Source organism: Palaemon carinicauda, chromosome 31 (assembly GCF_036898095.1).
Source record: "Palaemon carinicauda isolate YSFRI2023 chromosome 31, ASM3689809v2, whole genome shotgun sequence".
NCBI lineage: Eukaryota > Metazoa > Arthropoda > Malacostraca > Decapoda > Palaemonidae > Palaemon > Palaemon carinicauda.
The window spans coordinates 56,185,284-56,209,939 of NC_090755.1; the positions used below are offsets into that span (position 1 = coordinate 56,185,284).

At 44.3% G+C, this 24,656-nt stretch overlaps 1 long non-coding RNA gene across 1 annotated transcript in view; it reads right to left on the minus strand.

Annotated features, from left to right (window-relative positions):
• The window catches only part of LOC137624984 (uncharacterized), a 57,244-nt gene extending 33,914 nt beyond the window's left edge, over positions 1–23,330 (minus strand). The window contains exon 1 of the long non-coding RNA XR_011040792.1: positions 23,232–23,330. This is a non-coding gene — a long non-coding RNA (uncharacterized lncRNA). The remainder of the gene's footprint in view (positions 1–23,231) is intronic.
• Positions 23,331–24,656: the final 1,326 nt, after the last annotated feature.

Here is a 24,656-nt window from a genome sequence, read left to right on the forward strand (position 1 = left end):
ACCATAGGCTTCAAGTAAAGGGGTCGCGCTCTATTTCTTTACATTTTTCTGCTGTTATTCCAGAAAATTTTACTGTTTTGGAATCCAGGCTAGAGCCTATTATGTGGTGTGTACCAAACTGCAAAGAGAGTTACCGAAATGGACCGAAAGTATGTGTTTTTCCTTTCCAAATACTGATGAAGAAAAAAACCAAGTGATTGCACGTTATCAGGAGAGCCGAATATGTTCCTAACCAAAATAGTAAGGGAAGTACTATATCTATTGTTGTAATAATTATAATTGCATTACATTGTTCATGTGGTACAGTATTTGTCACAGAAATAACAGCCTCATGTATAAGGATTTATTTTAAAGATTACCTAACTGTTTACAAAATTACTTGGGTATTCTCTCTCTCTCTCTCTCTCTCTCTCTCTCTCTCTCTCTCTCTCTCTCTCTCTCTCTCTCTCTGTGTGTGTGTGTGTGTGTGTGTGTTATGCACTTTAATATTGCATTTAAACACTTTCCAGGTAACAGCTACACTTCAAATCTAGTGATATTGAATCTGACACATCCTTCTTCGATACGATAATTGGGAAGAACCTCAGAGCCAAGAGAATTGCAAACTTTAATAGTAAGTGTGTTAAAATAAATCCGCCAAATACTTTAAGTAAAGAAAATGTAGGCTACAGCAAGACGATGCTATTGTGGGTGATTGTGCAAAATATATTAAATAATTTTAAATTGCCGGAATTGTTTATTTATGTTTTATTTTTTTTTAATTAAATTGTTAGAATCATTCTTTTATTTTTTTTCGATATACAAGCGTAGTTTGGAATCAGTGGGTCTTGGAATAAGGCTGCTGCCTCGCGAAAGTTTTATTTTAATTTTATAACATTTTTTATGTCTAATTTTTCTAAGCCGGATTATTCAGTCGTCTCCTTTTGGTGTGTATGATCTCTTAATTTTTCTATGAAGGTTATCAGCTGTAAACTGTGACGAGAAATGAAGTGTATGCATAGTGAGTGGTGTGTGATAGAAAGAAGGGTTGAGGATATCCAGGTGTCCCGTCTCCATATCAATCGACCTACTCGTGCCGACTTCTTCCCCCACTGACCAGGCCTGTACCTGAGAAGGCCTTGCCTGTTCTGGATGTAAGTCCTCTGAACAAGTTCGTAAGCAAAGTAAAGTTTGCCATGGAGACTTCTGCATCAGTCCTAGCAGGCACCAGACAAGGAGATTGGATGGTGTCATTAGATCTGCAGGACGCGTATTTCCACATCCCAATCCACCTGAACTACAGAAAATTTCTGAGATTCGTGTACCAAGAAACTACTTATCTGTTCAAAGCACTCTGTTTTGGACTGAGCACGGTTCCCTACGTTTTTACCCGAGTGGTTGCCAATGTGGCTCGCTGGCTACATCTGAAGGGAGTACGGATATCAATGTACCAGGACGATTGGCTAATCAGAGCCAGGTTGCAAGAAAATTGTCTGGAGGGTCTTCAAGTTACAATGTCTTTGACACAACAGCTAGGTCTAATGGTAAATCTGGCCAAATCTCAACTGACACCCTCGCATAACATCATCTACCTGGGGATGAGGATTCACTCAGTGGTTTTTTGGGCTTTTCCAGCCCCGAAACGCAATCAAGATTGCCTAGAAAAGGTGCGACACTTCCGAGACAGACGGACCTGCTCGGTAAGAGAATGGACGAGTCTGCTGGGTACCCTCTCATCGATCGAGCAGTTTGTATCCCTGGGAAGACAATTTACAGCCTCTTCAACTCCATCTTTCAAAATATTGGACGAGAGGTCAAGGATTCTGATTCCTCTGGGGATCAGGAATCACTTAGAGTTGGTGGGATGATGCCAACAAACTCCTGGAAGGCCTCGAACTTCATTAGAGGAACCCCAACCTAGTGTTGTATTCAGACGCCTCAGACATGGGGTGGGGTGCAACACTGGGGAAGGCTGAGATATCGGGTCTGTGGAAAGAGTTTCAGAGAGAATGGCATATAAACATCAAGGAGCTAGTGGCCATTCACCTAGCACTAATGCACTTTCAGGAGGAAGTCCAGGCCAAATTAGTTCAGGTCAACGCAGACAACACCACAGCGTTGGCCTACATCAAGAAGCAGGGAGGCACTCATTCAGATTCCCTTTACGAGGCGGCGAGAGATCTCCTACTGTGGGCAAAATCGAGGGACATAACCCTGATAACTTGCTTTATAGAAGGGGAAAAGAACGTCAGGGCAGATCTTCTCAGCAGAGGAAGACAAGTTCTCTACAGAGTGGACCCTACATCATGAGGAGTGCACCAGCCTTTGGATGCTGTGGGGACAACCCTCTATAGACCTCTTCGCTACACAGATGACAAAGAGGTTACCAGTTTATTGCTCTCGAGTCCCAGACCAGGAAGAAGCTGCAGTGGACGCTTTTCTCATGGACTGGGAAGGACTAAACGTGTACGCTTTTCCACCATTCAAGATCCTGGACAGAGTCCTGAAAATGTTCAGGGAGTCGAACAACGCCCACATGACCCTGATAGCTCCGTTTTGGCCCATGAGACCTTGGGTTGCAGAAGTGATGGAGTGGCTGGTAGATACCCCCAGAGCGTTACCAAGTTGGAGCGATCTACTCAAACAGCCACACATAGAGAGGTACCATCAGAATCTCCCTGCTCTTAATCTGACTGCCTTTCGACTATCGAAAAGCTGGCAAGAGCGAAGAGCTTTTCAAGGGAAGCTGCACGAGCTATCACAAGAGCTAGGAGGACGTCCACAATTAAGGTTTACTAATCTAATTGGGACGTGTTTAGAGAATGGCGCAGGAATGGCAAATTTTCCTCTTCCAGTACCTCTATAGCCTAAATAGCAGACTTTCTGTTGCATTTGCGAACGAAAGAAACGTTGGCTGTTTCGACCATCAAGGGTTACGGCAGCATGCTAGCCTCCGTCTTTCGTCACAGACACATCAACGTGTCAGGTAACAAGGATCTCTCGGATCTCATTAGATCTTTTGAGACCGCTAAGAGAAAGGACAACCCAACCCCCTCTTGGAACCTGGATGTAGTCCTGGCCTTTTTGACCTCGAGCAGGTTTGAACCTCTTGACAAGGCTTCTTGGAAGGATCTTACCAAAAAGACTGTATTCCTAGTTGTGTTGGCTACAGCCAAGAGATTAGGAGAGTTGCAAGCCATCAGCAAGAAGGTGGGCTTTAATAGAGACAATGCAGTTTGCTTCCTTCAGCTAGGTTTTCTTGCCAAGAACAAGAATCCTTCTCGACCTTGGCCCAGATGTGAGAGCTCTGAAATTTTATCTTCAAGCGTCCAAAAACCTGAGAGGACAAGCAGACCACCTCTGGTGCTCAGTTAAAAAGCCCTCTTTACCTTTATCAAAGAATTCTCTGGCATTTTTTAATAAGGATTTGATAAGGGAAGCTCACCAGAATTGTGAGGAAAGAAGTTTTACAATCCTTAAGGTAAAACCACATGAGGTTAGAGCTGTAGCGACTTCTATGGCTTACAGACACAATAAGTCAATGAAGTCAATCTTGGAGGCCACTTTTTGGTGAAGTAAATCAATCTTCGCAGACTGCTACCTTAAAGAAGTCCAGACCCAACATGAAGATTGTTTCTCCCTGGGTCCGATGTTACCTCCAGCGTCGTAGTTGGAGAAGGGACTACTGCCTCTTCCCTAAACCTTTTTTTATTATATACCCTTGCCTTTTTCTTGAACTTGGTCTCACAGGTTGTCTGTGAAGGTTGTTGCAGCCTTCCACAGTCTGGGATGCAAGTAAAGTTAGTTTTTATGGTGTGTGCTTTTAGTTTTTTGAGTAGGTGGTCAGAATCATTGTCCATGGCTATGCCAGGATAGCAAGGGTGGTGGTCTAGCAACGCTAAGGTCGAGGACCTTATGGCAGCCCACATAGACTTTTACAGCACCTTGGATCACAGAGTCTCTTAAGGAATGCAGGCAAATGAGACAGGATAACTATGAAGCCAGCTTCCTTATCAAGTAAGAACCAAGATTATTGGTACAGCTAATTTGTAGCTATTAATAATTATACGAATTCTCGACGGGATGAGGTTTTCTAACTCGCCACCTATGGTGTCAATCAGCTATATATATGTAACTACCAGGGAAGTTACATATTTAAAAATGGTATTTTCATTTTAAAATAAATTTGTAAATATACTTACTTGGTAGTTACATATATAAATGGGCCCTCCCTCCTCCCCTCTGAAAACAGGGGCATGGAATTTTTTAGGAATGTTGGGAATGGTTCCAGTTACCTACTGAGAGGGTGCTCACGTATGACCACCTGCTCACCTGGCGGTGATCGCCGCGAAATTTGAATTTCTACCGTGTGAATGACGAAACGCGAGATTAAGCTATATATATGAACTACCAGGTAAGTATATTTAAAAATCACAAATTATTAGTAATTTGTATTTTTCCTAACATACTTACCGAGAAACACTTTCTTAGGAGTTACCTGGAACCTCCTCTCAAACGACTAGAGTTTAGTGTAGTTTACCCTACTCCCATTTTCTATAATGGTAGGCCTAGCGGAGGGATACGCACCCTGAGGGCAATCCCAATGTAGGCCGCATGCTCTCTCGGGTCGTAAGCTTCAGTAAGTTCTATGAAAGTAACAATACTAAAGATCAGAGAGGCACCTGGGGGAAGGAAGGGAGGGCCATAATCCGAAAGTGTTTCTCGGTAAGTATGTTAGGAAAACTACAAATTACTAATAATTTGTGATTTGTTCCAACACAGAGACTTACCTCGAAACACTTTCTTAGGAGACTTACACTTAGGAGGTGGGAGTGCCTCCTTGACTGAGGGCCCAAACAACTGGAAAGTAGGATAAACTACACAAAGAGCTCATTAATTGTGCATAAAGTACTCACCCTACATAATTCCTTGATGATGTGCTTGATGTAATATGGTTATATGGCATAGTGCAGGTCTACTGTGCAAGACTTCCCAAGACGATAAATAGTACGAAGAGAAGGGGAAAAAATGAAAAGATCACCTGTGTCTATAGAATTGAAACCGCGATTGAACCTGGGGCTTGGGCCGTTAAATCGGTTGGAGCGCTGAGATGACTGGCCCGATGGAAAAACCATCCAATGACTTCCTCGTACAATCTTTGAGATAGTGAGAAGTGAACGTCGACTGGTTAGACCAAGTACCTGCTCTGAGTACCTGTGCAACTGACAAGTTCTTTTCAAAGGCTAGAGAGGTACTTAAACCTCTAGCATCATGTGCCCTGGGCTTTCCTGGAACAAAGTTCAGCACTCAAATAAGCTTGCCTGAGCCAAAAAAAAATGGTGTTCTTGGAAATATTCTTTTTCGTCCTCCCCGTGGACACAAAAAGATTCTTCATACCAGGGCGGAGATTTGCTGTCCTTTTAAGAAATTTCCTAATAGCTCTGACAAGGCACAGCTTTAAATCTTCTAGATTACCTGAGTTTGGAATCGCCGGAATAGAGAAACCCTCGAACCTAGGATCCCTAACAGATGGGTTCTGGGTCTTAGCGACAAATGAGGGAACAAACTTGAAGGATATTTCTCTCCAACCCCTTGAGTGTTCTATCTCATAAGACAACCTATAAATTTCACCTACCCTCTTCGCTGAAGCCAAAGCTAACAAGAAGACCACTTTAAGATTTCAGTCAACAATATCTTTTAAAGGTTCGAAGGGCGGCTTACTAAGCATGTCTAGAACACTAGCCAGGTCCCATTTCGGAACCCTAGGAGACGAGGGTGGACAGGACTGCTCAAAACTCTTGATGAGCATCGAGATGTGTCTAGAAGAGCCCAAATCTATCCCTTTCAATAGAAAGACTTGTCCAAGGGCGGCTCGTACCCCCTTAATTGCTGGAATCGACATGCCCAGCACATCCCTGAGGTGAACGAGGAAATCTACTATGTCGGGGACTGCAGCTTCTAAAGGCTCTATTTTCTTTGCAGCACATCATTTAATAAAAGTTGCCCATTTTGCTTGGTAGACTGCTGTAGAAGACGGTCTCAAGTAACGGGACATTCTCACAGCTGTCTTTGACGAATACCCTTGTCTTTTCAGGAGCCACTGGATAACCCCAGGCGTGAAGACGAAGGGATTGAGAGTTTTCGTGGAACCTCTGAAACTGTGGCGGTCTCAGGAGGTCTGGTCTGTCCGGTAGAGGCCACGGAGGAAGAACCGCCGGACCTTTTAGGTCTGGGAACCACTCTCTCTCCGGCCACCAAGGCACTACCAAAATCATCTTTAGGTTGTTGGCTGTCCTTACTCTGTTGAGGACTTGTCTTATCAGAGCGAAGGGAGGAAAGGCGTACACGTCCAGATTGTCCCATTTGTGTTGAAAGGCGTCCTCCAATGCCACCTTTGGGTCTGGGACAGGAGAACAGAATACGGGGAGTTACGCGTTCAACCTCGTCGCAAAGAGATCCATTACCGGAGAACCCCACATCTGAATGATGAATCTTGCTACTTCTGGGTGAAGAGACCATTCTGTCCCCACTACTTGGCCTACCCTGCTGAGGCCGTCTGCTAGAACGTTCTTCTTTCCCGGAATGAATCTCGCTGACAGTCTGACTTGTTCTTTTTTCGCCCACTCCAGGACTTGCAAGGCGAGAACGCACAACTCCTTCGACTTCAACCCTCCTTCCTTCTTTATGTACGCCACTACTGTGGCATTGTCTGACATTAGAGCCACTTGAGTTTCTTTTCCGATCCCGAGTGAAGTGTAGGCAGGCTTTCTGAACCGCTCTCATCTCCAGAACAATGATGTGGAGTGTCTTCTCTTCTACCGTCCATTTGCCTCTCGTTGGTTTTCCTAGAAGATGGGCTCCCCACCCTTCTTTTGATGCGTCCATGAAGAGCAAAAGTTCTGGAGGTCCGGAAGACAGTGGCATCCCTTTTAGTGTGTTTGCTCGATTCCGCCACCATTCTAGAGCCTGTTTGGTCTCTGGTAGAACTGGCCCAATCCTGTCCGGGGAACCTCTCTAATCCCACCGATCTTTTAAGTTCCCCTGGATGCTCCTGAGGTTCTGTCTTCCTTGGAGAACTAACTTCTCTAATGACACCAGATCTCCTATTAACCTCTGCCAATCCTTTGCTCTTCTGGGTTGGCCCTCTAGGAAGGGACGGAGAACTTGGTCCAGGTTGTTGAGCCTGTCTACTGATGGAAATGCCTTTACTAAGCATATGAATCCAGGACAATCCCCAAGTACGTCGCTTTGTTGGTTGGGATCAGATGAGATTGTTCCAGATTGACTGTGATTCCCAGAGTTTTGCATAGTTGAAGGAGGTCTGCACCTTGTTGCTTCAAGACTTCCTTCGAGGAAGAAAGGAGTAACCAGTCGTCCAGGTACCGAATTAAACGGATCCCCCGTTCGTGAGCCCAGACAGAGATTGTCGTAAAAATTCTTGTGAATACCTGGGGGGCTGTAGAAAGTCCGAAGCACAGGGCCTTGAATTGCAAAAACCGGGCACCCCATTTCACCCGGAGAAACTTCCTGCTTGCTGGATGAATTGGGATTTGGAAATAGGCATCCTTGAGGTCTAAGGAAACCATGAAATCCCCTTCCCTCAAGGACACCATGACCGTTCTTGGGGTGTCCATCTTGAAATGTGTCTTTCGTATGAATTTGTAGAGGGCTGACAGGTCTATCACAGGTCTCCATCCTCCCGTTGCTTTCTCCACCAGGAAGAGACGACTGTAGAACCCCGGTCCCGGAAGATGCACAGTCTCCATTGCTCCCTTCTCCATCATTGTGGCAACTTCTTCGTCCAAAGCTGCTCTCTTCAATGGGTCTTTGGAGACCAACCACTCCGCCTGGCTTGCTGGAATCAAGGGAGGAGGATCCTGTAGAAAGGGGATCCTGTAGCCCTCTTTCAAAACTGTTACTAGCCATGGTTCTGCTCCGTGGAGCTTCCATGCTTGCCAAAATTGTCTGAGGCATCCCCCTACCCGAGGCTTGGGCAGGGGAGGGGGGCCTCTCAAACTATCTCCTACGAGAGGATCGACCTCTCCTGGAGGACGAGTAGGAACTCCTGTAGGTGGAAGGGGCTGACATAACCCCCCCTTCGGGAGGGATTCGACGACTGAGCCCACTGTCCTGTAGAAGGCTCTCTCCTTCCTTGAGATGGGGAAGAACGAGATGTAGCAGGAGCCTCGGCTACCGGCCTCCTAAAGACGGGTCTTCTCGCTGATTGAGCCTTCCGAACTATGACGTCTTTCTTCTTGGCCATCTTCTCCGCCACCTTTTCCGCTTTCTTGACCGGAAACAGTCCCTCGTCCCAAACCGTAATGTTACGAAGGGCCCTTGCTTCCCTGTCTGGGATTTTCCTAGATAGGTTTTTCAGAACTGAGTCCCTTCTCCTGAGAACCCAGTTCGCAGAAAGAGCTAACGCCTGGAACGTGAGAAATTTTAAGGCACGGCCACCCGATCCAACCAACTCCTTCAGAGCCTCTCGTTTGGCAGGATCTAAAGTCTCGGTCGGGATCTGCGTACCCACCAAGGTAGTAGCCCACCAGTCCAGCCATGATGCGACGTTCACTAGATCCTTCGACATCTCCTCCATCATGATGGACTCGGACTGGGAAAAGTAAATGGGTGCGGTAGAGACCCTGTCTTCTGGGGCACCTTCACTCAAAACCTCAAGGACGTCCTCAAGCTTGCACGCCCCATGTGGGCGTCCCTCCAAAGCATAATATTTACTTTGGGATTTCAATCCCTGTAACAGTTTAGCTGCAGTGTAGCCTTTGGATGATTCCCCATTGCGGGTGATCACCTTGTTGATGTGAGCTCGCCCCAACTTGACGTCTCTTGCCTCCGGAAGAGCTAATGAAGCCTTCTTTTGGACGGGCTCCGCCATAATTTGATTTAGGCCAGAGGTCCAGTCGTCTTCCTCCTGTGGTAGAGGCTCCGCAATCTTTTTGTGACTCCTTATCAAGGAGATCACCCTCTTATAAGCAGGGTCCTCCATCGTACCAAGCCCTGCGACCTCATCCGAGTCCTCCGTCTGGCGATGGGGTGAAGTATTAGCACGGGCACCTCCGCTCTGACGGGACCCGCGGCTATGTCTTCCTTGAGAGACGGGCGCCTCTGTCACCTTAAGGAGCTTCGACGAAGGGACAGGCTCCTCCGATAAAGTGTTCGACGGAGGGACCTGTGCGCGTCAATCCATACCATGGGCAATCCCGTCAAGGCTGCCCGTCCTAGGAGGTGACTCCCTCCGCTGGGCGGGTTGAATCTCCCTAGGACGAGACTTATTGCCTACTAGACGAGGCCTTGTGGTCATAGGCTGAAGCCGACATGCGGCTACTGGAGGCCCTTCTAGGAGGACTGTCTCCTGCCAGCTTAACCACGGAGCCTGAGACTGAAGTCAGGTCTCTCAGCTTGGATTCTGGTACCAGGACCCATCGTTCCTGAATATAACGAGCTCTCCTGCTCTTCCTATGCGGGGAACGAGATCTCCTTCTCCTTTCTCTCGATTCCGAGGGAGACCTAGAAAAAGACCGCCTCCTCCTGGAACGGTCCCTCTTCCTTTTACTTCTCCTTCGGCGTTCCTCGTCCGATGAAAACGAAGACTCCACCATCGACGATTCGGACCTCTCATGGTAACGCGGCCTAGCAACAGATGGAGCTTTTCTCGACACCTGTTGGGTTCCTGACATGGAAGGCTGAAGGAATTCCTCTGGAACTGCCGAAGAAGGAGCTGGAGGTGAAGACGGACGAATTCTGAATGGAAAGGACCCGTTGAGGTCTTCCTACGTCCTCAAGGGGGACTTGAACGGAGTCCTTGGCAGGCTCCATCCCAGGGGATCTTCCTGCGGGGAATCCTCTCTATTCATGGCGCCCTCCGCTGCCGAAACTCCGGAAACATCTACCCACGAATCTGGGGAAGAAAAGGGCAAATTTTTATTCCACATGGGGTCCCCTGCCGAGACGTGCTCCCCTAGCACAAGAGCATCGTCCCGCAGACCCCCACTACACATACCCTCCGGCGCCTGGATCACCTTAAAAGAATCAGAAACACCCGTAACAAGACCTCCCTGGGGAAGAGGCACCGTCTTCTTCCCCTTAACCGACTTACCTTGTCCCCTACTCTGGGTAGGGGAAGAAGAAGGAACTCTACTCGGACCCTCACCAGCCGAAGTTGCGGGAGAAGAAATACTAGCCTTCCTTGGAGACCGCTTCGTAGACTTCTTTTTCTTGGTCCCATATCTTACCCATTGGACCTCATTCCATCCATCACATTCCGGACACGTGTCTGAGGGAGAGAACACTTTTCCCCTACACGAGGAACAAAGGGAATGCGGGTCAATATCGGGCTTAGACAAAAAAGCCCCAAACGACTTCCCAGCCCTAGGCCCAGGACAACGGCGAGTATGCTCCATCGCACACAATCACAAAACCACTAGACACAGGCTCGACAGGAGAATAAGAACACTAAAAGCACAAAGGAATTAAAGCCAAAGCACACAGTTAAAGCACTAAGCATGAGTAGGAGCGCACAATGGACCAAGCGGTAACCACGTGGCCACAAGACACGAAGGGTCGCACTGAGATCAGAGGAGCGTCGGGATGATAACACGACACGACCAGAGAACTTACTGAAGCTTACGACCCGAGAGAGCATGCGGCCTACCATGGGATTGCCCTCAGGGCGCGTATCCCTCCGCTAGGCCTACCATTATAGAAAATGGGAGTAGGGTAAACTACACAAAACTCTAGTCGTTTGAGAGGAGGTTCCAGGTAACTCCTAAGAAAGTGTTTCGAGGTAAGTCTCTGTGTTGGAACAAATCTATTTTAAAATGAAAATACCATTTTTAAGAAACATTTGGGACCTAAGCACACAACATTTGGATAAAGATAAGACATCATTAAGAAATATTTGGAATCAATCTTCTGTCCTAAATAACATTTAGTGACAGAATCTGATGGAGAAACTAAGAATAAGCTACCAACCTTAATTCTTTATCATATCCAGAAAGTATCATTAGCAAAACTATTCCAGACAAATTAACACTAACCAAATTTTAGGAACATGTTACCCTTGGTAATAATACATGGTATTAACAAAAAGAGTACATGATGATATACAAAATTACACTACCAAAATAAAAAATGTTTGAAATTCTATTTTTAAGTAACCATAACCAGATACAATACCAAATAAAAAGATTTTATTCCTAGTAAGGAGTAAACAGACAAGATGAAGAGACCCTTCAAAGTCCACCTGGCAACAAATCTTATTGTTCTTTGATCAACTTATCGTAATCCACCAGAGTTTACTCTATCAGCCATTTCTCCATACAAATTAAATAATCTTCATTAATTAGTCTAGCTGTACTTCTCTCTTAACTATGCTGTAGGTGCTCATGTACTTACTGTCCACCAAATCCCACTTCACAGTCCAGTCTTGCCTAAAGTAGTTTTCTACATCTAAGACTTTCTCATCTACAACAATGTAGTTCCCTACCTTACTAACAACCCCATTTTCTCGTGTATTTTTCATATTGACAAAAAATATCTCTTTCCCTAACACATGCTGAACTTAACCCATATTATCTTGACTGTCTAAATTACTCTAAGTTATACATATATGCAAACATACATCGTCACATATTCATCATTTCATTGGGCTGCCCTTTGTTGGGAGTGGGCTTATATGATTAGAGTAAGAACTTGGTGATGATAGAGATGTGGTTTTCTGTCTGCATTGTATGTGTATCCATGGTGTCAATGCCAATTCAAAGCATCCAATCATCATCTTTTTCAATTTTTCCTTCATGCCCTAAGCAGACTTACCATTAATAACCTGACATGGGTAGAATTGGACAGCATGTCTCTCCATCCCAAGAACTTGACATGGTTGAGCATGGGGAAAACCATCAAAACTAATGCCCCAGTGGTGGGCCTATCTAAAAAGTGATGACCCTTATGGCACATTATTCAACAAGTGTATTTACAGTGTTAAGTTCTTTTTGGATGATTACCAGTTGTGAGAAGATAACATTTAATCCCTGTACTTTCTGGGTGCTGAATAACTTCCGAGACCATAGTGAGAGATCATACAGCCCAGATTCAAAGTTACAAAATCTGTAGGGCGCCTTCGTTTGGTAATTACACAAAGTATTCTCGATTCAATATCACTTGTTAAAATCAAGATGCTCTAGGGCAATGATTATGGATATACAGCAGATGCCAATCTCCTATAAATCACATACTGTAGTCTAGTGTAAATAACATTACTTTTGGCACCAGTCGACGAACAAAAAAAATGATGATTAAGAGTTTATCGAACACTTTTAAAATGCAAGAAAATTCCGTCCCCATTTTTAGGCGACAATTAAATGTGTATTTAAGGTCACAAAATGGTTGAGGGAATTTAGACAAATTCAAAGCATCCAAATCATGGTTATGACACTAACAACTGTAATTACAGCTTATAACTAAGGAAAGTTACCTGGAAACCAAAATATTACAGCAAAAGTTGAGAAAATAGATTTTCAATACAAGTTCAGCTTCAAATTTGAAATAAATGTGAAAATTCAGAAGAAAGACTGTACATAGACTTCATTGAACTAAAGAACATAACACAAACCCAACCTGCATAACTCTTTATATCATGAAACAAACCAATCCTATGCCATTTTTTAGATCATGGCACAAACTCAAATTCTCCCACTCTTTAGATCATGACGCAAACCCAACTTGCACTACTCCACTATTTAGATACAACCCCTTGATCCACACTATTCTTTAGATCAGGACAAACCCAACTTACAGTACTCTTTAGATCATGGCAAAAACCCAACCTATACCACTCCATTCTTTAGATCATGGCAAAAACCCAACCTACACCCCTCTAGATAACCCAATCTACATCTTTCTTCAGATCATGACACAAACCCAACCTATGGCACTCTTTATATCATAGCAAAACCCAACCTACATTACTCTTCAAATCATGACACAAACCCAACCTACGTCACTCTTTAGGTAATGACACAAGCCCAACCTACGTCACTCTTTAGATCATGAAAAACCAAACCTATAGATAAAAAGAATATTCTGGGTATAAACACAAACATTAAATCGGACAATGATTTTACAGAAATGTTCAAAACCAAAAAGGATACTTCCAGGAAAGAAAATCCTTTCGTAAAGTAAAGACCAAATTCTCCATTGATTGAAATAAAATGTACCCTTTTAAAAAAGAAACAAGTGTATTAATTGTAGGCCCAAATCCCTCTAATGAAATTTAGAATGGTATTTTCATTTTAAAATAAATTTTTGAATATACTTACCTGGTATTTACATAAATATAGCTTTAATCCCGTCTATTCGGCACGCACGGCAGAAATTTAAATTTCATGGCAATCACCGTCAGGTGAGCAGGTGGTCATACCTGTGTGCACTCTAACTAGGTAACTGGAACCATTCCCAACATTCCTCAGAAATTCCATGCCCCTGTTTTCAGAGAGGAGGAGGAGGGAAGGCCCTTTTATATATGTAACTACTAGGTAAGTATATTTAAAAATTCATTTTAAAATAAAAATACCATTTTTAAATATGTAACATCCCTGTTAGTTACATATAATTAGCTGATTGAGACCATTGGTGGCGGGTTAGAAAACCTCAATCCCGTCGGGAATTTGTATAATTATTAATAGCTACAAATTAGCTGTACCAATAATCTTGGTTCTTACCTGATAAGGAAGCTGGCTTCATAGTTATCCTGCCTCATTCGCCTGCATTCCTTAAGAGACTCGGCGATCCACCCAGGGGGCTGTAAAAATCTTTGTGGGGCTGCCACAAGGTCCTGGACCTTAACGTGGCTAGACCTCCACCCTTGCTATCCTGGCATAGCCATGGACAAAGATTCTGACCACCTACTCAAAAAATAAACTAAAAACACACACCATAAAAACTAACTTTACTTGCATCCCAGACTGTGGAAGGCTGCAACAACCTTCACAGACAACCTGTGAGACCAAGTTCAAGAAAAAGGCAAGGGTATATAATAAAAAAAGGTTATAGGGTAGAGGTAGTAGTACGTTCTCCAACTATGAAGCCAGAGGCAACATAGGGACCCAAGGAGCAACAATCTTCATATTGGGTCTGGACTCCTTTAAGGTAGCAGTCTGCGAAGATTGATTTACTTCGCCAGAAAGTCGCCTCCAAAATTGACTTCATCAACTTATTGTGTCTATATGCCATAGAAGTCACCACAGCTCTTACCTCATGTGGTTTTACCTTAAGGATTGGAAAGCTTCTCTCCTCATAGTTCTGGTGAGCTTCCCTTATCAAATCCTTAATGAAAAGTGCCAGAACATTCTTTGATAAAGGTAAAGAGGGCTTTTTAACCGAGCACCAGAGGTTATCTGCTTGTCTTTTCAGGTTTTTGGTAGCCTGAAGATAAAATTTTAGAGCTCCCACTGGACTAAGGCCTCCCTCCTTTTCCCGTCCTACTAAGTGAGATAACCCTGGGATGGTAAAGGATCTGGGCCAAGGTCATGAAGGATTCTCGTTCTTGGCGAGAAAACCTAGCATTGTCTCCGTTTAAGCCCACCTTCTTGCTGATGGCTTGCAACTCTCCTACTCTCTTGAGTGTAGCCAACGCAACCAGGAATAGTCTTTTTAGCAAGATCCTTCGAAGAAGCCTTGTCGAGAGGTTCAAACCTGCTCGAGGTAAAAAATGCCAGGACTACATCCAGGTGCCAAGAGGGGGTTGGGTTGTCCTTTCTCTTAGCGCTCTCGAAAGACCTAATGAGGCCCGAGAGATCCTTGTTTCCTGATGGGTCAATATGTCTGACGGAAAATGGAGGCTAGCATGCTGCGGTATCCTTTGATGGTGGATACAGCCAACTTTTCTTTCGTTCACAAATGCAACAGAAAATCTCCTATTTAGGTTAGAGAGGTACTGGAAGAGGAAAATTTTTTAATCCTGCACCATTCTCTAAACACGTCCCACTTAGATTGGTAAACCTTAAGTGTGGACATCTTCCTAGCTCTCGCGATAGCTCTTGCCAGCTCTTCGATAGTCGAAAGGCAGTTAGATTGAGAGTGGGGAGATTTTGATGGTACTCTCCATGTGTGGCTGTCTGAGTAGATCGTTCTGCAATCCAAGGTCTCATGGGCCAAAACGGATCTATCAGGGTCATGTGGGCGTTGTTCGACTCCCTGAACTTTTTCAAGACTCTGTCCAGGATCTTTAACGGTGGAAAAGCGTACACGTCTAGTCCTTCCCAGTCCACGAGAAAGGCATCCACTGCCACTGCTTCCTGGTCTGGGACTGGAGAGCAATAAACTGGTAACCTCTTTGTCTTCTGGGTAGGGAAGCGGTCTGTTGAGGGTTCTCCCTACAGCATCTCTCCCTTCCCCAGTGTTGCACCCCACCCCATGTCTGATGCGTCTGAATACAACACTAGGTCGGGGTTCTTCTGTTGAAGTTGAGGCCTTCTAGGAGTTTGTTGGCATCATCCCACCAACTCAAGTGATTCCTGATCCCCAGAGGAATTGGAATCCACTTCTCTAGGCCCTGTACCCTGGCCAATATTTTGATAAATGGAATTGTAGAGGACGTAAATGAAGTCTTCCCAGGGATACAAATTGCTCAATCAAGGAGAGGGTACCCAGCAGGCTCTTCCATTCTCTCACTGAGCAGGTCCTTCTGTCAAGGAAGTGCATCACCTTTCTAAGTCATTCTAGAATGAGTTTGGGGGTTGGAAAAGCCCAAAAAACCACTGATTTAATCCTCATCCCCAGGTAGATGATGTTTTGTGATTGTGTCAGTTGTGATTTGGCCAAATTTACAACCAGACCTAGCTGTTGCGTTAAAGACATTGTAACTTGCAGGTCCTTCAGACTTTTTTTTTGCGACCTGGCTCTGATTAGCCAGTCGTCCAGGTACATTGATATCCGTACCCCTTTCAGATGTAGCCAGCGAGCTACGTTAGAAACCACTCTTGTGAAAACGTAGGGAGCCGTCCTCAGTCCAAAACAAAGTACTTTGAACTGATAAGTAGTTTCTTGGTAAACGAATCTCAGAAATTTTCTGTAGTTCTGGTGAATTGGGACGTGGAACTACGCGTCCTGCAGATCTATCGACACCATCCAGTCGACTTGTTTGGTGCCTGCAAGGACTGACGCAGAAGTCTCCATTGTAAACTTGACTTTGCTGACAAACTTGATCAGAGGACTTACGTCCAGAACAGGTCTTCAACCCCGAGTTCTTTGGAACTAGAAAAAGTCTGTTGTAAAACGCCTCCGAAGAGGGGTCCTCCACTACTTCTATGGCTGCTTTTGACAGCATCTGATTGACCTGCTCTTGAAGAGCTGCTGCCTTACTCCCCGAGTATGTTGCCGTCAACTCTAAGGGTTCTGACGAAAGAGGAGGCCTTCTCAGGAAGGGGATCTTGTAACCCTCCTTCAAGACATCGACTGTCCAGTCGTCCGCTTCCTTTTGGCTCCACTCTTGCCAATAGTGGGATAACCTGGCTCCCACTTGTGTCTGGAGGTTGCAGGGCTCACTTCCTTGTTTTAGGTTGCTGCTTAGTGAATTTACGAGGCAGTCCTCTAGCAGCAATTCTCTGCTTCCTGGCTAAAAAGCTAGCCGGGAGAACTTTCTTGCGTCGATTGTTGCGCAAGAGCTGCCGACAAGTCCTTCACTACATCAGAAGGGAAGAGATGCTTACCTAAAGGAGCATACAATAGCTCTGATTTCCGAGCGATGGACACTCCTGACGACAGGAAGGAAGACAGCATAGACCTCTTCTTAATAACTCCTGCCGTGAAAAGGGCGGAGAGTTCGACGGTCCCATCCCTCACAGCCTTATCAAGACAGGCAATCAGATGCATCTGTGCTTTGTTCTTTACATCTGACCTCTGCGAGGGCTACGAGAGTCCAGTCCACCAGGCTGAAGACCTCTATAGTCCTGAAGATGCCCTTCAGCAAGTGATCCATCTCCGACGTGGTCCACATCACCTTCGACTTGGTCATGGCTGACCTACGTGAGGCGTCAAGTCTGGAGAAGTCCCCCTGGTAGGAGGCAGGAACTCCCAAACCGAGAACCTCCCCAGTCTCATATCACACACTCGATCTGGAGGCCAGTCTTGTAGGGGGGAAAGGAAAAGGCGGTCTTTCCTAGATCCTTTCTCTTGAGAGTCCACTCATTTAGTCGAGAGAAAGCTCTCTTGACCGATCTGGCTGGAACCGTTTTCTTAAACGAGGAAAGTTACTGGGGTCTGCCCTTCAAAAACTGCGAGGGCGGGCTTTGAGACGAAGCCTGCGTAAAGTCCTCTGGATATAACTCCGCTAGAAATGCCAGCAATCTCTCAAGATCAGCTGCATGAAGCGTTTCCTGTGTTTCCCCTTCTGAGATTTCCTTTAAAGTTCTCTTGCTTGAGAGTACACTCAGGCACACTATTCTATCTTATTTATTTTTATTCTTTTTTTTTCTTCCACTTGTTTTTTTGAAATGGTGTGTTGGGCAGGCTTAATAGAAGGGCCATGGATGCCTGGTGGTTTATCAAGAGGTTGTCTTTTCCTTTTCCTGATTATTTTTCTTCTCAAAACCATCCTTAATGTCCTCCCTTCAGTTGAAGTGGCTATCCTGGAGGGTATTTAGCCTTGCATGGTGTATCGGCTCCTCCATGTTGACCCGTTTTTCCGACTTTTTACTATAGTCTATGGGTATCATCAATCACTTTGTTTATAATTCTGTACGTTATTGTTAATCTAGTTTTTAAGTATGATGTCTCTTTTTTTTATTTCTATTAATTCTTATGCTGTCTGGAGACAATGAGCGAAATCCGGGACCAGTACGTCCTAGATTTCGTCAATGTCGTCTTCTGTATTGCAATATTCGTGGTCTTCATGCAAATATCCAAGACCTTACAGTTGCGTCCAGACAGTATGATATTCTTTTGTGCTCAGAAACTTTGGTTTCTAATATGAGGCACTCATCTGAGCTCCTTATAACTGGTTTTAAGAAGCCAATAATGTTGAAACGTGATGCCATCCCTAGGGCCAGGGGAATGGCGGTGTATATTAGGACCGAGTACCCTGCTTCTCATAAGTCCTGCTATCAATGTGGATGTCATGAGATTCAGGTAATAAAAGTTTGTGGCAGGCATAACAACTTTTATTTGTGTTCAATCTACCGGAATCCAGACATAGATGATTCTATCTTCGATTGTCTTCTTACCATTATGGCTAAGATACAAGAAGATGATAGAAAGGCTTTTTTTGTCTTTGTTGGTGATTTTAATGCTCACCATAGGGAGTGGTTAAGTTCTATCTCTCCTACCGATCGCCATGGCTTAAGAGCTTTAGACTCTGCCTCTGAATCAGGCTGTGAGCAAATCATAAATGAAGCTACTCACAGGTCTGGTAATTGCTTGGACCTCGTATACACTGACTCCCCTGGCGTTATAACTAGTAAGGTTGGTTCTCCAGTCGGGACATCTGATCATGCCTTGATTTCATTATTAGTGAAGACTGAGTAGCCTGTCCCTGATATATCATATTCTTGTAAAATTTATATGAAATCCCAAGCAGACTTGAATTGGTCACAATTATATAATAGTGTAGATCCTGTTGTCCCTTTGAATGAGAATCTAGTCAACATAATTGATAGGAGTATCCCTTCTCGTGTGCTAAGGTACCGAGTGAAGAACAAACCGTGGTTCAATGATGATTGTAGACGTGCTTATTTGGAGAAACAGGAGGCCTATCATCTTTGGAAGGGTAACGGATCAGATTTGACCTGGCAACAACTATACTCGGCTTCGAGCTATTGCTCAGAGAGTTTATGCCTCAACTGAAAAGGAGTACAATTTAACCATAAAAGAAACTCTTTCTGGTACAACTCAGGAACATAAATGGTGGTCTACCCTTAAATCTGCACTCTTTTGTGTAGATGCAACAGTTCCTCCTTTACTTAAACCAGATGGCTCAGTCACTCACTGTCCAAAGGAAAAGGCAACCCCTTTTGGCTGATGTATTTGACAGTAAACAGAGTAATGAAAAACTTGAACTTCCTCATTCCTGTTTTCCTGAGGCTAAACTAACTAGTGTAGCTTTTCAATCTCATGAGATTAAAGCTCTGTTGGTGGACCTTGATGCTTATGGAGGTGTAGACCCAAATGGTATTTTTCCTTTGTTTTTTATAAAGACAGCAGATTTCTTAGCTCCAAAGTTATCTGTTATTTTGCGCAAGTTAGCAAGAAGAGGAGCTTTTAGCACTAGTTGGAGAATTGGTAATGTTACTCCTCTATGTAAATGTGTTTGTGGTAGCTCAAATCCCACTGATTACCGCCCAATTTCCATAACTCCCATATTATCTAAAGTTTTTGAACATCTTAATAGGTTTGCTGAAGGTAATCATCTCTTCCCTAGTTTGCAATTTGGTTTTTGTAAAGGCCTTGGAGCATGTGATGCCCTTCTCACAATCTCCAATGCTGTACAGAAATCCCTTGATTTTAGTGCTGCCTTTGACCATGTTAATCATGAGGCCCTTGTTTTCAAACTGAAACAGCTGGGAGTGGGTGGGTCGTTCTTAGCTTTATTATTGATTTTTTAAGTAATAGATCTCAAAGAGTTGTTGTTGATGGGCACCATAGTGATTATAGGAATGTGATATCCGGTGTTCCACAGGGTAGTGTTCTTGGCCCATTACTTTTCATACTATATACACGACATGTGGTTTGGCCTAGAAAACAAGCTTGTTGCATATGCAGATGATGCTACTCTCTTTGCATCAATTCCATCCCCTGAATGTAGATCTAGGGTTGGTGAATCCCTTAGAGATTTAGCTAGAATTAATGCATGGTGCAAATTATGGGGTATGCAGTTGAATCCTAACAAAACTCAAAGTATGATTATAAGTAGGTCAAGGACGGTGGCTCCTCAACATCTGGATCTCAGTATTGATAATGTTTCTTTAAATATGTATGTCTTCAGCTGCTGATTCTCATCTTAATTTGTTGGACAGAAATTTACGGTCTATTAACTTTCTTATTCCTGATCTAGATATTAATCTCTGGCACCGTCATTCAATTAGTTCATTATGCACGTTGCATAAGATTTTCCATAACTCTGACCATCCTTTACATTCAGATCTCCCTGGACAATTCTATCCTGTTCGTAATACTAGGCAGGCAGTTAATTCTAATAGCCGGGCCTTCTCCATCACGAGGCTCAATACTACGCAGTACTCTAGAAGTTTTATTCCAGCTGTTACCAAGTTGTGGAATGATCTTCCTAATCGGATGGTTGAATCAGTAGAACTTCAAAAGTTCAAAGTTGGAGAAAATTCTTTTTTGTTGACCAGGCGGACATGAGTCTTTTTATAGTTTATTTATGACATTTGTTTTTGATGTTGTTAATAGTTTATATGTGACATGTCTGTTTTGACGTTGTTACTTATTTTAGAATGATTTATTGTTAATTTGTTCTCTTCATTTATTTATTTCCTTATTTCCTTTCCTCACTGGGCTATTTTTCCCTGTTGGAGCCCTTGGGCTTATAGCATCTTGCTTTTCCAACTAGGGTTGTAGCATGGATAATAATAATAATAATAATAATAATAACGGTCTCCAAAGAAGAATGAGTTGGAGAAACACACGCCTCGTCTAGTCTATTCTCGTCGTCCAGCATGTTATCAGCATGCTGTGATGGGACGTCGTGCATAAGTCCAGAAAGTTGCGAGGAAGCGTCACACTTGCATGCATCCTACAAGCTTCCCGCATGTTGCGAGGGAGTAATGCTTGCCTGCTTCTAGCATGCGTCCAGCATGCTGCGAGGAAGCGTCAACAATGCGTCCAGTGTGCTGCGAGGGAAAGTCCTGCTCGCATACATCCAGCATGCTGCATGCGTTCAGCATGCCGCGAGGAAGCGTCAACTACGCGTCCAGCAAGCCGCGAGGAAGCGTCAACTACGCGTCCAGCAAGCCGCGAGGAAGCGTCAACTACGCGTCCAGCAAGCCGCGAGGGAGCGTCAACTGTGCGTCCAGCATGGTGCAGGGAAATGTCTTGATCGCAAGCTTCAAGCATGCGTCCAGCATGCCACGAGGGAGAGTCAAGAACCTTGCCGCCTCCCGAAACGCGTCCCAATCACTGCGAGGGAGCGTCGACGAGCGCTGAAGTTTCTCGCTGGCTAATCGCACCTTGGACCGATCTAGTTCCTTTTCTAGGCCTGTTGATGTCCTTAGGTTCTTTCTTGCGAACCTCTTCTGTTTCCAACTTATAGGCATCAAACAGGGATGTAATAGACCGCTTTAGCTCTGACAGGTCTGTCACTTGCGGCGCGTCCTGCATGCGTCTAGTCTGCTGCGAGGGAGCGTCACGATTCCTATCGCTTACTGAACTGCGCTCTGATCGTTGCAAATGAGTGCTTAAAGTTTCTGAAAACTTTGCTGGGATCTTCTGACCAAGAGGAGGATAAGTCACTTGCGACATTTCCCAATCCGGAGGAAGGGGAGAAGCATGAACAGAAGTAAAACGCAAGTCTTCTTCCTCCGACGAACTATGTGTCCTACGCTACTGCTTAAGCGCTGACACGTCATCTACCTCCGACAGGAAGATCATTGGCGAGCTCCAATTACTGCAAGATGGTTGCTGGACCTTAGCAGGGTACCTATGTCTCTTAAGAAGTCTCGAAAGAAGAGGCCGACGCCAACCGTGTCTAGGTCTTGCGTCCTCTGATGAAGACTAGCACTTCCTCATCTCGCCTTTTCTGCGGCGAGGGGAAGCGTCCTGGGATGCGTCAACAGAATCGCTCAATGGGACGTCCGTTCGTTTAACGTCTCTCACCTCCCTTAGCCTTTCGACTTTCCTTCTCCCAGGGGTTGGGGAGTATGGAAGAGGTCCCGGGCTAGGAGTATGACAGACCCTCCACTGCACTATCACTATCACAAAACTTGCGTTGCAACCCACGCACTGCCCCCCACATCACTTCTTTTTCCGAAGTAAGGAATTGTACTTGTACACCCAAGGCCGAAATTGCAGCCAAAACACCCTTCAAAGAAGGCTCACTTACCTCCGACACCTTAGAGGAGTCTAGTACTACAGCCTTAGGATTTGGAATAGGAATATTAGTCTCAAGCAAATTAGAAGGAACACGACTATTGGAAGATCTATTAGAAAGTACACTAGACGATCTAGCTCTTCTAAGCCTGTCCTTCTCTAATCGCCTAACATAGCGATCAAACTCCTTCCACTCTCTATCAGATAAAGACTCTTATTCATTGCATCTGTCAACAATAGTACACTCATGACCTCTACAACTCTTACATATTAAGTGGGGATCAAGCAAGGCCTTTGGAAGCCGAGTCTTGCATCCCTTAACACCACTTCTAATCACAGAGTCAGCCATTTTGTAAACTAGAAAATAGTAAACTAACAGTCCAGATGAAAAAAACAGTCTATCTTAACCGAGTGAAAAGTCAAAAGGGAAAATCCAAAAAAGCAGCGAAAGCCAACAATAATCAAATAAAGGGTACTTCACCAAATTTGTAGATAAAGCAAACCCACAACGAAGCAAATTTCCGACGTGTTGTCTCGCACAACGGCAGGGAATTTCTGAGGGATGTTGGGAATGGTTCCAGTTACCTAGTTAGAGGGCGCACAGGTATGACCACCTGCTCACCTGTCAGTGACTGCGGCGAAATTTGAATTTCTGCCGTGCGTGTCGAATCGGCGGGATTAAAGCTATATATATGTAACTACCAGGGAAGTTACATATTCAAAAATATAGAGGTTCAAACGGCCATAATGATGCATTAAAAGAATGAAAAGGACACAAATGAAAATGCAACTTATGGAGGATGAAGGAAATAATCTATTATCAAATTAATTAAACTTCACCATTGAGCTAACCATCAACTCTCATTGGGCTGACCTGAATATTTAGTTCTTAGCAAATGCTTATGAAATTTTTTGCAATAGAGTATCATTAGGCATAACGTAATTTATTCCGGTAAAAATTAAATAATTTAAGACTGACTAACCTTTTAAGGATTTGTCTTACTAATACCATTTATTAGAAAATTGGTTAATAAAAATTGTTTAATTCTAAGCATTGTTCTACATCACATAAGTGCGATGTAGGTTTACTCGTAATATACCCACACATCAAATGTATGAAAATTTAAGTAGCATAAAATGTTGAGGAATGAAGGGCACCCTATTTCAAAAGGAGTTGACCAGTTTTAATTTTTCCTTACCTTTTACAAATGTCCATAGTTGCAAAACTGTCAACAGAGCTATGCATCGTTCATTAAAGGTTGACGGTCTATGGAAAGCAGGCCAACAAAATCTGTTAATGATGCTTAATGTTACTGTAGTTCGTAATGCTGAATTAGATTGAACATAACAACAATATCCCCAGTCAGGCTAATCTTAACCCTGTATGAGACGAAAAATATATGCTAAAAAGAGCGAGAGAGAGGCGCCTACACCTTGCTTAAGAGAGAGAGAGAGAGAGAGAGAGAGAGAGAGAGAGAGAGAGAGAGAGAGAGAGAGAGAGAGAGAGAGAGAGAGAGAGAGAGAGAGAGAACTAAGATACCTAGGGAGACCTTGCTAAAGAGAGCAAGAGAGACCTTGCTAAAGAGAGCAAGAGACCTTAAGGAGAGAGAGAGAGAGAAGTTCACTAAAGAAAGCAAGAGAGACCTTGCTATAGAAAGGCGAGACCTTCCTAGAGAGAGAGAGAGAGAGAGAGACAGACTCACTAAAGAAAGCTAGAGAGAGGCCTCGCTGTAGAAAGGTAGACCTTCTGTGAGTGAGAGAGAGAGAGAGAGAGAGAGAGCTATAGAAAGGGAGAGAGAGAGAAAGAACTCACTATAGAAAGGGAGAGAGAGAGAGCTCACTAATAGAAAGGGGGAGACAGAGAAAGAGCTCACTAATAGAAAGGGGGAGAGAGAGAAAGAGCTCACTATAGAAAGGGAGAGAGAGAGAGAGAGAGAGAGAGAGCGCTAAATTAAGAACAAGAGAGAGACATCGCTTAAGAGAGCAACAGAGAGAGAACCTCGCTAAAGAAAGCAAGAGAGAGAGAAAACCTCGCTAAAAAAAGCAAGAGAGAGAGAGAGAGAGAGAGAGAACCTCGCTAAAGAAAGCAAGAGAGAGAGAGAGAACCTCGCTAAAGAAAGCAAGAGAGAGAGAGAGAGAACCTCGCTAAAGAAAGCAAGAGAGAGAGAGAGAGAACCTCGCTAAAGAAAGCAAGAGAGAGAGAGAGAGAACCTCGCTAAAGAAAGCAAGAGAGAGAGAGAGAGAACCTCGCTAAAGAAAGCAAGAGAGAGAGAGAGAGAGAGAGAGAGAGAGAGAGAGAGAGAGAGAGAACCTCGCTAAAGAAAGCAAGAGAGAGAGAGAGAGAGAACCTCGCTAAAGAAAGCAAGAGAGAGAGAGAGAGAACCTCGCTAAAGAAAGCAAGAGAGAGAGAGAGAGAACCTCGCTAAAGAAAGCAAGAGAGAGAGAGAGAGAACCTCGCTAAAGAAAGCAAGAGAGAGAGAGAGAGAACCTCGCTAAAGAAAGCAAGAGAGAGAACCTCGCTAAAGAAAGCAAGAGAGAGAACCTCGCTAAAGAAAGCAAGAGAGAGAGAACCTCGCTAAAGAAAGCAAGAGAGAGAGAACCTCGCTAAAGAAAGCAAGAGAGAG